The sequence below is a fragment of the Chenopodium album genome, chromosome 9 (genome assembly GCF_948465745.1).
Source record: "Chenopodium album chromosome 9, dcCheAlbu1.1, whole genome shotgun sequence".
In the NCBI taxonomy this organism is placed as follows: domain Eukaryota; kingdom Viridiplantae; phylum Streptophyta; class Magnoliopsida; order Caryophyllales; family Amaranthaceae; genus Chenopodium; species Chenopodium album.
The window spans coordinates 19,492,000-19,503,604 of NC_137842.1; the positions used below are offsets into that span (position 1 = coordinate 19,492,000).

An 11,605-nucleotide genomic window follows, 5' to 3' on the forward strand; every position below is an offset into this window, starting at 1 on the left:
AAATAAAAAAAAAAAAAAGAAATGTAATGACTAAAACAGAGCACTTAAATTAAAAAATGTTCACCTTTTAAGGAATGGTGTATGTTTAAGCTTAAAGGTTTTGATGATGATAGACTTAAACTCAAGCAAACTCGACTAATAAAGGTTTCTTTAAGTGTTTGATTAGAACAGGTGAAGTGGACCTTGGTGGTGGAAGAGTAACTTTGTCTAAGAGGACATGAAGAGAATACCTTAAGAAGGTAAAATACAATAAAAGAAGAGTTCCCTAACAGGAACTTAGTTCTCTAACAAGAACTATCTAAGTTCCCTAACAGGAACTTGGTCCTGGTCTGCGTGAAGCCCAAATAATCTTTGAGTACAGAATAAACGGCGCAGCAACTTAATTTAGTTAAGATTTTATCTTCTAGATATGTTATTAAATGTGTTAAGTTTGATATGCATGAAATTTATTAGAAGCGTGACAAGGGCTTGGAAAATTTATTAAAACGGAAAAAGATAAAAAGTTGGATTTTAAGAAAAGATTTTCTAAATGATTTATTTCTTAAAAACTGAATATAAAAAAGATATTATTCTTTTTGATAATCTTTCTTTATCTTGTTTTCCAAAAAGATTTTCTTTAAAAATGATTTACTTAAAACCGTGTTTTGATATTTAGTTAATTTAACATAATTATCTTTTAAAAACCCTAATTGCTATACGAGCTTGACTTGTATAAATAGTAAAGATCTCATTTCATAGTTTTTGTAAGTTTATGCTTGAAGAAATCATTCGTGCTTTAATTGTGTAAGTTTGCCAAGCTTATAACTTTGTCATATTAGTTTCGGGTTTCATGCATAACTTGCCTAACATATACTAGGGTCATATATTTTGTATTGGTTGGGTTCTTGGGTGAGTGTGTGAATTATATTTTGCATACACTGTGTAAGCTTCTAATGTGAGGCTGAGAGAGAACTTTGGGAGTACGAGTGAATCTAAGTTTGGGACTTAGATTGGGTAGGATAGGGTTCCTACTGTGTAGCAAGTTCAGTGTGGAACTTGTGAGTAAAGTTCTGTGTATAATAGGTTGTAATTTGGGATTGCCCTATTTTAGTGAAGTAATTTGGTTTTGGAAATCCCTCAGGAAGGGTCGAGGTTTTACTTTCAGTTAGGCCCTGGAAGGTTTCCTTGTAAAAATCTGTGTGCATTGCAAGTTCCTTTACAGTTTATTTATATTTGGCAAAAAGTAGCAATAGGAACTTACATACAATTCACCCCCCCTCTTGTAGTGTTCGTCTCAACTAATAATTGGTATCAGAGCACGGTTCTCACGTGCAAGCGGATAACTTTGCTGAGTAAGATCATGAGGAGAGATGAACTTCAAGGAGAAACTAGTAGAAGGGTATTCTACCCAACGTCCACGTATGTTTAATGGTAAATTTTATACCTACTGGAAAAATAGGATGGAGATTTTCATCAAGGCTGAAAATTACCAGGTATGGCGTGTAATTGAATATAGTGATTTTGAGGTAACCGCAACCAATGACAAAAACGAGGTAGTTTCTAAACTTATTTCTGATTATGATAAAGAAGACTATCACAAACTTGAGTTAAATGCTCTAGCTATTAAATATTTACACTGTGGTCTTGGACCCCATGAACATAATCGTATTATGGGATGTAAGACAGCTAAACATATTTGGGATTTACTAGAGGTAACTCATGAAGGAACTAATGAGGTAAAACGTTCTAAAATTTATTTATTGATTTCTAGATATGAGAGGTTTGAAATTTCAGTCTAAGGAAACCATAGAAGAAATGTTTACAAGATTTAATGATATAATTAATGAATTGAGTTCCCTTGGCAGCCACATTCCTCTAGATGAACAGGCAATAAAGATCTTGAGGAGCCTACCACAAGATGAACGCTGGAGATCCAAGGTTACTACAATGCAGAAAGCTAAGGACTTCACTAAGTTCAATATGGAACAGCTAGCAGGTTCCCTAATGACTCATGAACTTCACCTTAGTTCCAATACTGAAAGTTCCAAAAACAAGAGTCTTGCTCTTAAGACACACGACTTAGATGACTCAGAAGTTGATGAGGATGAGATGGAAATGCTAGTAAGAAGGTTCAAGAGAATGATGAACAACAGGAAGTTTGATAGGAACAAGAAGGCTACAAGTTCTAGAGACACTACCTGTTTCAGATTTGGCTCAAAAGATCATTTCATCAAGGACTGTACAATCAAGGAAGGTGACAAAGGAAAGACTAAAGGAAAGGAGCAGTCCAAGGATTCCAGAGTTTATAAGCCATACTTTACTAAGGAGAATGTAAAGAAGGCTATGCAAGTTGCATGGGGAGAGACAGAATTATAAGAAGAAGAAGATCAACCTTCAGAAGAAACTGCACATCTATGTTTAATGGCCAAAACTGATGAAAAGGCCAAACTAAAGGAACTCAAGGCTGAGGTATGGTTTTCTCAAAATGAACTAAGACACTTTTCTAAATAGAACTAATACGTGATGTTTTGGATATTCAAGAAGAGCTAAAAGAATTACATAGATCAAAACAGCAAAGTGATAAGGCTTTGGTACCTTACAAAGAAAACAGTGAATGGGTAGATAATATGAAGTTTGATATTCAATACAGGTTCTTTAGTCTCTTTGATGACAATGTTGTTCTAAAAGAAACTATAGAAAAACTGAAACATGATAACATACTTTTGATTGTGGAATTATCTTTGTTAAAACTTAGTGTTGAAACTCCTAACTCTGAAGTTCCTTTACTTATGCATTATCCGAATTTCAAAAAATTAAAATCTGATTTAGAAGATCTAAAAACGGATAAGGCAAGACTTGACGGGGAACTTGAAAGAGCTAGGAAAGGACAGCAAACCATAGAATATAAAGTTCCATATTGGATTGCTAAGGCTCGGACCAAGAGAATAGAGGGATTGGGTTTTAAAAAGAAGTTCCTAAAGGAAAAGAAGTATGTAGATCTGCCAAGTAGTATTGTATGCTATTTCTGTGGAAACATGGGACACAAGCAGGTTAAGTGTCCTAAGAAAGAAAAAGGCACAGAGAAGAATGAAAAACATGTAGAACATATTTGGGTTATGAAAGATAACCCCACTCTTGTTACACAGGAACCCAAGGAAACCTGGGTTCCTTACACTAACGTTTGATTCTTCATGCAGGTTCCAGTGAGGGGGAACAACACTTGGTACCTTGACAGTGGTTGTTCTAAGCACATTACTGGAGACAAATCTAGATTTCTCTCACTGGATGCCTATTATGGTGGGACTGTGACCTTTGGTGATAACATGAAAGGAGATATTGTTGCTATTGGAAAAGTAGGAAGGTCAAGTTCCCAGGCTATTGATAATGTATTTTTGGTCGAGGGTTTGAAATACAATTTGTTAAGTATCTCTTAATTTTGTGATAAAGTTAACTCTGTTAGCTTTACTTCAAATAAATGTAAAATCATCCACAATGACACTGGGAAAATAATCCTAGAAGGAACTCGTAAAGGGAACACATATGTTGTGGATCTTAACGAGGTTCCTAACAGGATTCTAACATGCCTTAGTGTTATTGAGGATGATCCTCTATTATGGAATAAAAGATTTGGTCGTGCAAGTTTTACTTTGCTTGATAAACTTAGATCAAAGGAATTAGTGGAAAGACTTCCTTGCATTAAGTTCCTATATGATAAAGTGTGTGATGCTTGTGTCAGAGGAAAACAGACTCAAATTTCCTTTAAATCTAAAAAGATGATAAGTACCAAAAGACCTTTGGAACTTATTCATATGGATCTCTGAGGTCCAATGAGAATCCAAAGTAGAAGTGGTAAGAGATATGTAATGGTTATTGTTAATGATTATTCAAGGTTTACTTTGGTATTCTTTCTTGTTAGCAAAGATGAAACGTTTGATGAGTTTATTGCCTTTGTGAAGAAAGAACAGAGAAGAACAGGTAATCAATTGATTCATCTAAGATCAGACCATGGAACAGAATTTGGAAATTCTAAGTTTGACGAATTCTGCACTGAACATGGAATGTGTTTTGGGAAAATTAACCTGTTCACGCGGACCAATCAAAGAGGGCCACGTGTCAAGCCTAGGCAGGTCCATTTGGGCCAATTTCCAGCTGACACGTGTCAACCTCAAATGCTTCCTGAATTGCAACCTTCAAGGCCCAATTCCCAAGAACGCCGTAAAACGACGCAGCCCACCAAATCTAGGTCAAATGACCTAGAAAGGAGCACGTCCTCCAATGACCCTATAAATAGGGAGATATTCCCCAAATTTTGAGCGACATTACATTCAATCATTTATTACACCTACCCTACATTCTCTCATATCAGAGAAACACCTGATCTTTAAATCCGAGTAGATCTTACTTTATTTTCCGCACTTTCTCCCACTCATATTCAAGTACTAACTTGACCATCGGAGGCGGAGCTCCAAACACCCGGAGTCTCCGTTGTTTTGCAGGGACAGGCGCAGTTGGATCAGTCCTCGAGCTGTAACTCTCCCGAGGGACAAAAACACCCAAAACATTTGGCGCCGTCTGTGGGGAGAGTACCTCAAGGATGGTTTAAGAGTTTGTACCACCTCCTGACCACACGGTTAATCAGCCGGAGGTCTTTACTGACCATGAGGATGATGATCCTCAGGTCAAAACTTACATAGCCAAAGATGGCTCTCTGATCACCAAGCGCATCCGTCCCAGAGACACTCTAGAGCGGGGTGCAATCCAGGCGGGTACAAGAAGGCCCCCTGGCCAGCCGGAGAGGGAAACCCAAACGAAAAAGGGCAAACGAATCCGCCCCATTCACCCGGGACGAACTCATGAAATTCATGACTAGTTTCAAGGGTGAAATCAAGGATCTAATCACCAAGAGTAAGGCTAGCCCAAGAAAGGGTTAGTCAGCAAGGAAGACTCCTCCAGAGAGGAGGAACCCAGTCAGGGACATGCAGCCCACTTCGTATCCAAAGGACAAGGCAACCGGGACGCTTGACTGGTCCATGATTTTTTTGCCCCAGAAGAATAAAATAAACCCCCACCGGGGTGAACAGCCTATGGGTAACAAAAAATCAACTCTTGACGCTCGGGAAATCATCACCCGTAGGAGAATCAAGCAGCTATCTAAGTCAGCCTCTACCTCGAGGTTTCCAGACAGCTTCAAGAATACATCAACAGGAAATACTCAATCCTTGCATGAGAGCCATACAGGTGGTAATACCGTCCACTCTGGCCCTCAGATGATTGGGAATTCACCGTATGTATCCCTATTGTCTACGGTCCTTATTCTCTTCACTTCATGCAGCCGGCCCTCTTTGGGGGTCAAGCAGCATATAATGTCCAACCTTTGGAGTGGCAGTTCCGTCTTCTCAAACTTGGTGAACAAACTTCTGCGTTCACCAAGGAGATAATTAACCAAGACCATGTAAGGAGGGTGATCCCATCATAAGGGGTACTCTCCTTAAATTCCCTTGGCCACTTAAAAGCCTAGGACTTTACACTTGTTAAGGTGTAGTAGAATTTGAATTCTTGACTGTTTGGGGGACCATGAATTAGAATTGGTTCTATCATCACGCTATTTTATAAGAAACAAGTAGAAGTCGCCAATGAGTTTTAAGAAAAACTCATAAACCTCGTTCATGCCTTTCTTCCATGTGGAATTCATGGAATAATTAGCACAAATCATAAGTTTACCCATGCCCAAATTGGTCTATAAACCATAAATGAGTTTGGGAGCGAGGGTACTAAGATAACATTCCTCTTAGAGGGGAATCGTCATCCTAGCCCTAGTACGGCCTTTACTAGCTCTTCCTTTTTCACAATTTCATCACCAAACAATATATGCAACGCGATACCTAAAACTATGTTAGTTAATTTTATTTACAAACATTAACTCACGTAGGAATTACATTGCAAAGTCGTTATTCTTATTTAATTAAATTCGTGGAAGAACAATAAATAAACAAGATTCGCCTTGGCTTAGGTGATCAACCAACAATTATTTAATTCAATTCCAGTCTTTATTTAACGCGAGATACTATGTGAAATTGATTAATTAATTATTTTAAAAGTGATCAAACAACACTAATTAATTAATTAAAGTCCTTTTAAACAAGAAAATAAAGGTGATTTAACTAAGTGCTCGGGAATTTACCACTTCTCTTTGCTAGATCTCCATTTAGAACACTTATGGACACCTTCTTGTTGGGGAACCTCCACCGTAGTAACAAAGTATCGAAAGGGTGAGTGTTTAGGACAAGAGGGCTAGGTTGCACAAGTTCACAAGTTATTTCGCCAGAGTTTTAGGTTAATTTTTGTCTGTTAAAGCCTCGGTTTAAGCTCGTATTTTTAGAGAAGGATTAGGTTTAGGGTTTTGAGCTTTCTTCTGCAGCAGGTGTCGCGCGCAACAGATGAAGTTGCACGCAGCATCCCAGCGCAAGTTATAGAGTTGCGCTGCTATGTGCGGCGCGACTTTTTGTCTTGTGCGCAGCTTTATGGTAAGATTCGATTTTATATTTTCCGAATAATTACAAATCTTCCACAGCGCAACTCTGAAAGTTGCGCAGGGTGTCGCGCGCAACTGAATTAGTTGCGCGCGGCAGCCCAGCGCGACTTTGTGAGATGCGCGCGGCTTTTTCTGTGGCAACACTAAGTTTTAACCTAGGCACTCCTAAATCCGTCATTGTTAGGGTTTAAGCATGGGATTAAGCCTAATTATGATCGGGTTTAGTTAATTGGACCTTTGTTTTGGCTTTTCTTTAATTTGGGCTAGTCTTTTGTGTTTTGTGGCTTAACCAGTTATCCATAAGTATTCTTCACTTTGATCCAACACGAAGATGGCTTTATTTATCGTCATTACACTTCTTGTCGGGACAGGAGGCCAAAAGTAGATGTCTACAGGCCGCACAGCCGGCCAAGGTTAAGAATGTGTTGGTGGGTGCCTATGACGGTACCACCAACCCGGAGGACTACCTCATGTCCTACTCCAACCTCATGCACATGCAGGGGCTAGAGGATGCTATGTGGTGTCGGTGCTTCCTGGCTACATTAAAGGGCATCGCCGAACAATGGCTTGGCAATCTGTCAACCGGATGCATCGACAGCTTCAGGATGCTTGCCTTCCTGTTTGTCTCCAACTTCTCAATGAACATCTCTACAAAAAAGACAAGTCTCGACTTGAGCACCATCCGACAAGGAGATAGAGAAGGACTTCGCTCCTATGTCAGGCGGTTCAACCTAGTGAGAATTCAAATCTAGGGGCTGTCTGACGAGGTAGCCTATACAGATTTCTTTAAAGGTCTGAAGGGCGGGTCGACCTTTAAGTTCGACCTAGTCCGAAAGAGGGTATTCACCCTTCAAGAGGCGCTGATAGAGGCATATAGCTTTATTCAAGGTACCGAACTCTGCTCGTCCAGCCATCAGTCGGACACAATGAAGTCCAACAAACAAAAGGAGAGTCGGTCTGCTCAACCGGCTCAAAAAGCTGAAGAGAGCAAAACGAGAAATGAAGTTTGGGCGGTTAAGGAACCTGATCAGCCGTCCAAAAAGAAAAAGAAAGAATTCAAACCGTATGTCTCACGGTATGAATTCAATAAAGACTGTTACACCATCTTTACAGAAGTGAAGGACCGACTGACTATTGAGAAGCCAAATCCTATGAAGTGTTCCGTTCAGTCGCGGAACAAAAAAAGTTTCTACCACTTCCATCAGGAGGTGGGCCATGACACCAACTCACTACAAGAAAAAGGCGAATTAGCAACGACCAAAGTAGTCACAAATCCGTCGCAAAAATGGGTTTGCGACGAATTTGCAACTACTTTGGTTAGTCACTAAAGACCTCGTCGCAAATCTATTTTTGCGACTAATTTTTAGATAGTCGCAAATTTAGCGACAGATTTGCAACGACTTTGCAACTACCATTTAGCAACTAACTTCAAAATTTTAGCAACTAAAACATTGTCCGTTGTAAAATATTTGCGACGAATTAGCGACTACAAAGGCCAATGATTTAAGACTACAAAGACCAATATTTTGCGACGGATTAGCGACTACTAAACCAAACTTTTGCGACTACTAATTTATTTTGCAACGGATTAGCAACTACGAGACCAAACTTTTGCGTATACGGAGACTAATTTATTTTGCAACAGATTAGCGACTACGAGACCAAACTTTTGCGACTACGAAGACAATTTTTTTTTTTTGGCGACAGATTAGAGACTACTAAGATCAATTAATTTGTAACTAAAAATTGTGTCTCTAAACAAATCTGCAATCGCTAAATTTGACTATCAATATTTGGAGACCATCATCAACACAAAGCAACTATTGAATTTTTAATTTTTTTGGTAAAATACCACAAAATATTAACCAACTTTTACATTACAAGAGTGCTTACATTACATAAGAGTGTTCGAACTGCTCAATAATTTAAACCATATAAGCTCACCTTTATCTACTTATACATATACATCTTCAATTGCTAACAAAGTTGTTTTCTGAAATAAGTTACTCTAGATAACCTCAATCGTAATCCTCTAACCTCGTTGAGCTATCATTAAAAATCACGTCTCTTTGCCAAGTACAATTAATCAATATATTGAAGAAATCCACCCTACAATATCAACGAAAAGCCTAAATCAATATTTATTGTATGACATGTATTGATGCACACCATGTCAAATCGGAATACTTTTTCTAACCTTTATTGTACATGCATGAATTGGTATCATCAACCTTGGAGAAGAAAGAAAAGTGCTCCGTATGAGATAACAAATGCAACAAAAACAGCAAAAAGCATCCAAGTACATAGACTTCTCTTTAGCAACTTAACCTGTGGGAAAAAAAAAAGTAAGAATAAATTACTTACTTGTATCACTCACGAGTTTAATGAAACAATCCCATTGTAGTTGTAATATTGGATCTTTTTTGAAAGACTAATATTGGATCTTTGATCAAACTTATCTCATCACTCTCCACCCTCATAAACAGGATGGTTAGACTAACACGACTTTAAATGTAGTATAGTATGAATGATCAAAGAGCCAAACTATCCATATCAGCCACAAATCATTTTTACTGAACATCAATAACCCATGCCCAAAAGTTTATACTAATTTTCCATGTAAGCCAATTTGCAATGTCTAGCTCTAACCTTAATAAATAAAAGTTCAATTGAAATCTAAACCAACACAGCATTTCAACCATCATTCTGGCATTTTTTCTATCTTATACATACGTAAATTTTAAGAAAAGAAAAGTACTCCACTAATTCAGATAAATCAAAGTCTGTACAAAACCTAAATGCAGATTCCAAAGTAACATGCTCCAATATATTATCAATCAAATAGGGGAATGCAACGAACCCACTCCCACCACCACCTGTGACACTCACATACAGCAAGCAGCAAGGGCAGACCTACAACAACAACAGAGACCAACAACAACAGCAAGCAAAGAGAGACAGAGGACAGATGAGCAGCGGGGCAGACAGGCCACCTTAGGCCATTTGTTTGTATTGTGCAAAAGTGGAAAGAAGACAAGAGTAGTACTTGTAGTAATTAAGGCCTTGTTGCCAACTTATGCAATGTAGTAGTAGTATAAATAGAGTAGTCTAGAGTAGAGAAGTTTAGGCAGAATATGATAGTAGTAAGTTCTTGGAGAGTGATGGCCTAAAGCCATTAACGAGTGTACGCAAGCTTTAAGCTTTTCTATCCAAAACAACCTTCCGTCCATTTTTTCTTTATCGCGCCACGCTAGTTCGTTGCAGGAAATAAAGCCAATCAGATTAAATAATCTAGATTCTAAATTTCTAATCGCATAAACTATAACAATTAACAAACAATAATTCGACAACCACAATTGAAATATGTAAAACCGAAAACAGAAAAATTTTACAAAAGTGACCTGACAAAGATCTTGAAGTATAGAATAAGAGTTGGGTCAATTTAAGCTCTGCATAAGAATTGGACATGGCTAGCGACCGTGGCCAAAAACTCCTACATTGCAGTAGATTAAAGGAAAATTTACCCACAGATAAACAACAAAGAAATGCAAGGAAAACTGCTTTATTCTACAAAGTTCACAAATAGAAAAACCAAATCTAATTATTTACTCATTTATTTCCAGCCATAAAATCCAAATGATAGCCAAAAAAGTTGAGTACCCAAATAAATTCATGTTCCTTGCAAATCGATAAAGCCAATAAGCAGCATTATATAATTAAAAGGACAACACAATAGCCTATATGCACCAGCACAAACAATAAGAGTCTTCTACAAAAGAATTCAGCTTAAAAAAGTTTATAATCCCCTCATTCACACAGGAATGTCCCTTAATTATTGAAATTGATATTCACCACTAATTCCCTTCACAGTACGAGTATTATTCATTGCCACATTCCACACATGATATCTGTAAGCTAATTTGACCAGCCCATTAATTTGAAGGTGCCTGGATTACTAGAGTACAATTAATAGGAAATGATCATAATTTTTATTTTGTCGGCCATGCTCTGACTAGTTGCAATTTGACAAATTCCTCGTTGTTTAAAATTAACATGATGCATTACATTTACTTTATAGTTTAACAAATAAAAATAAGGCAGCCTTTTCATTCCACAAGTAGCTTATTTTTTTTACCCAGAATAAACTTATCTTTCATGCATTAATGGGTACACATTAACATGCTACATTGGATTTACTTTGTAGTCTAACATTATTTCTGTTGTTTTATCATTGATGATCCTATTGTCACGGTAAGTCGGCAACCAAGCAGTAGCAATTTAAGCCCAGAAACAGAATTAAATCAGAGCAAAACCAGAAATTAAATGAAGTTTAGGCGAACCTCAATACTCTCCATCCATTGATTATCCCATTACAAATTAGAACTACACTTTAACCAATCAACCCCCTTTCTTACACTAATAGAGAGAAAAAAAAGGTTCGAATTATCAAACTCGGGATTGTTACATTGCAAATAATTAGGGCTTTTTGCATAATCAATCAATTTTGAATGATTTTTCATAAATTGACTTCAATTAAACCATGGAAACAAGAATAAATTAAAAAATTGGACAATAAATTCAATGATAACCCTAAAATTCACAATTGGAAAATTACAGTAAGCAAAAGATGGAGCGGCGTAAGGCGGTTAAACTAACCTGGAAGGAGAATTGGTAGCGCAGCAGCGGCAGATGAAGATCGACGGTGACATGTTGAGTCTGTGAACTTGGCCTTCTACGTTTTTTTTTTTTATTTTTAAATTTTTTTTTTAACGAAGAAGAGTCTGTACGGAACTATTGATGAATAATGACTTAAGGATTGACTTATTGTGTGTTTAGTGGTAACACGTTATGCTAAATTGCTAAGGGTTTATCTTATTTCATTTTTAATAGTAATTTCTTTAAAAAAAAAAGGGTAGCGACTACCAAATTAGTCGCAATATAAATTACAAACTTAAAAAAAAAAGTTTCAAGTTAATCAACTTCAACAACTATAATATTTCAAAAAAAAAAAAAAAAAAAAAAAAAAAAAAAAAAAAAAAAACTTCAACAACTATAATTTAGTTGCAAAAATTATAATAGCGTCGCAAATTAGCG

At 37.2% G+C, this 11,605-nt stretch overlaps 1 long non-coding RNA gene across 1 annotated transcript; it reads right to left on the minus strand.

The window, feature by feature from the left end:
• Positions 1 to 8,334: 8,334 nt before the first annotated feature.
• LOC145559636 (uncharacterized) lies at positions 8,335 to 11,322 on the minus strand. The gene is made up of 3 exons (XR_014092813.1): positions 11,168 to 11,322; positions 8,709 to 8,839; positions 8,335 to 8,620 (listed from the first exon to the last, which is right to left on the minus strand). It is a non-coding gene; the product is annotated as an uncharacterized LOC145559636 (long non-coding RNA).
• Positions 11,323 to 11,605: the final 283 nt, after the last annotated feature.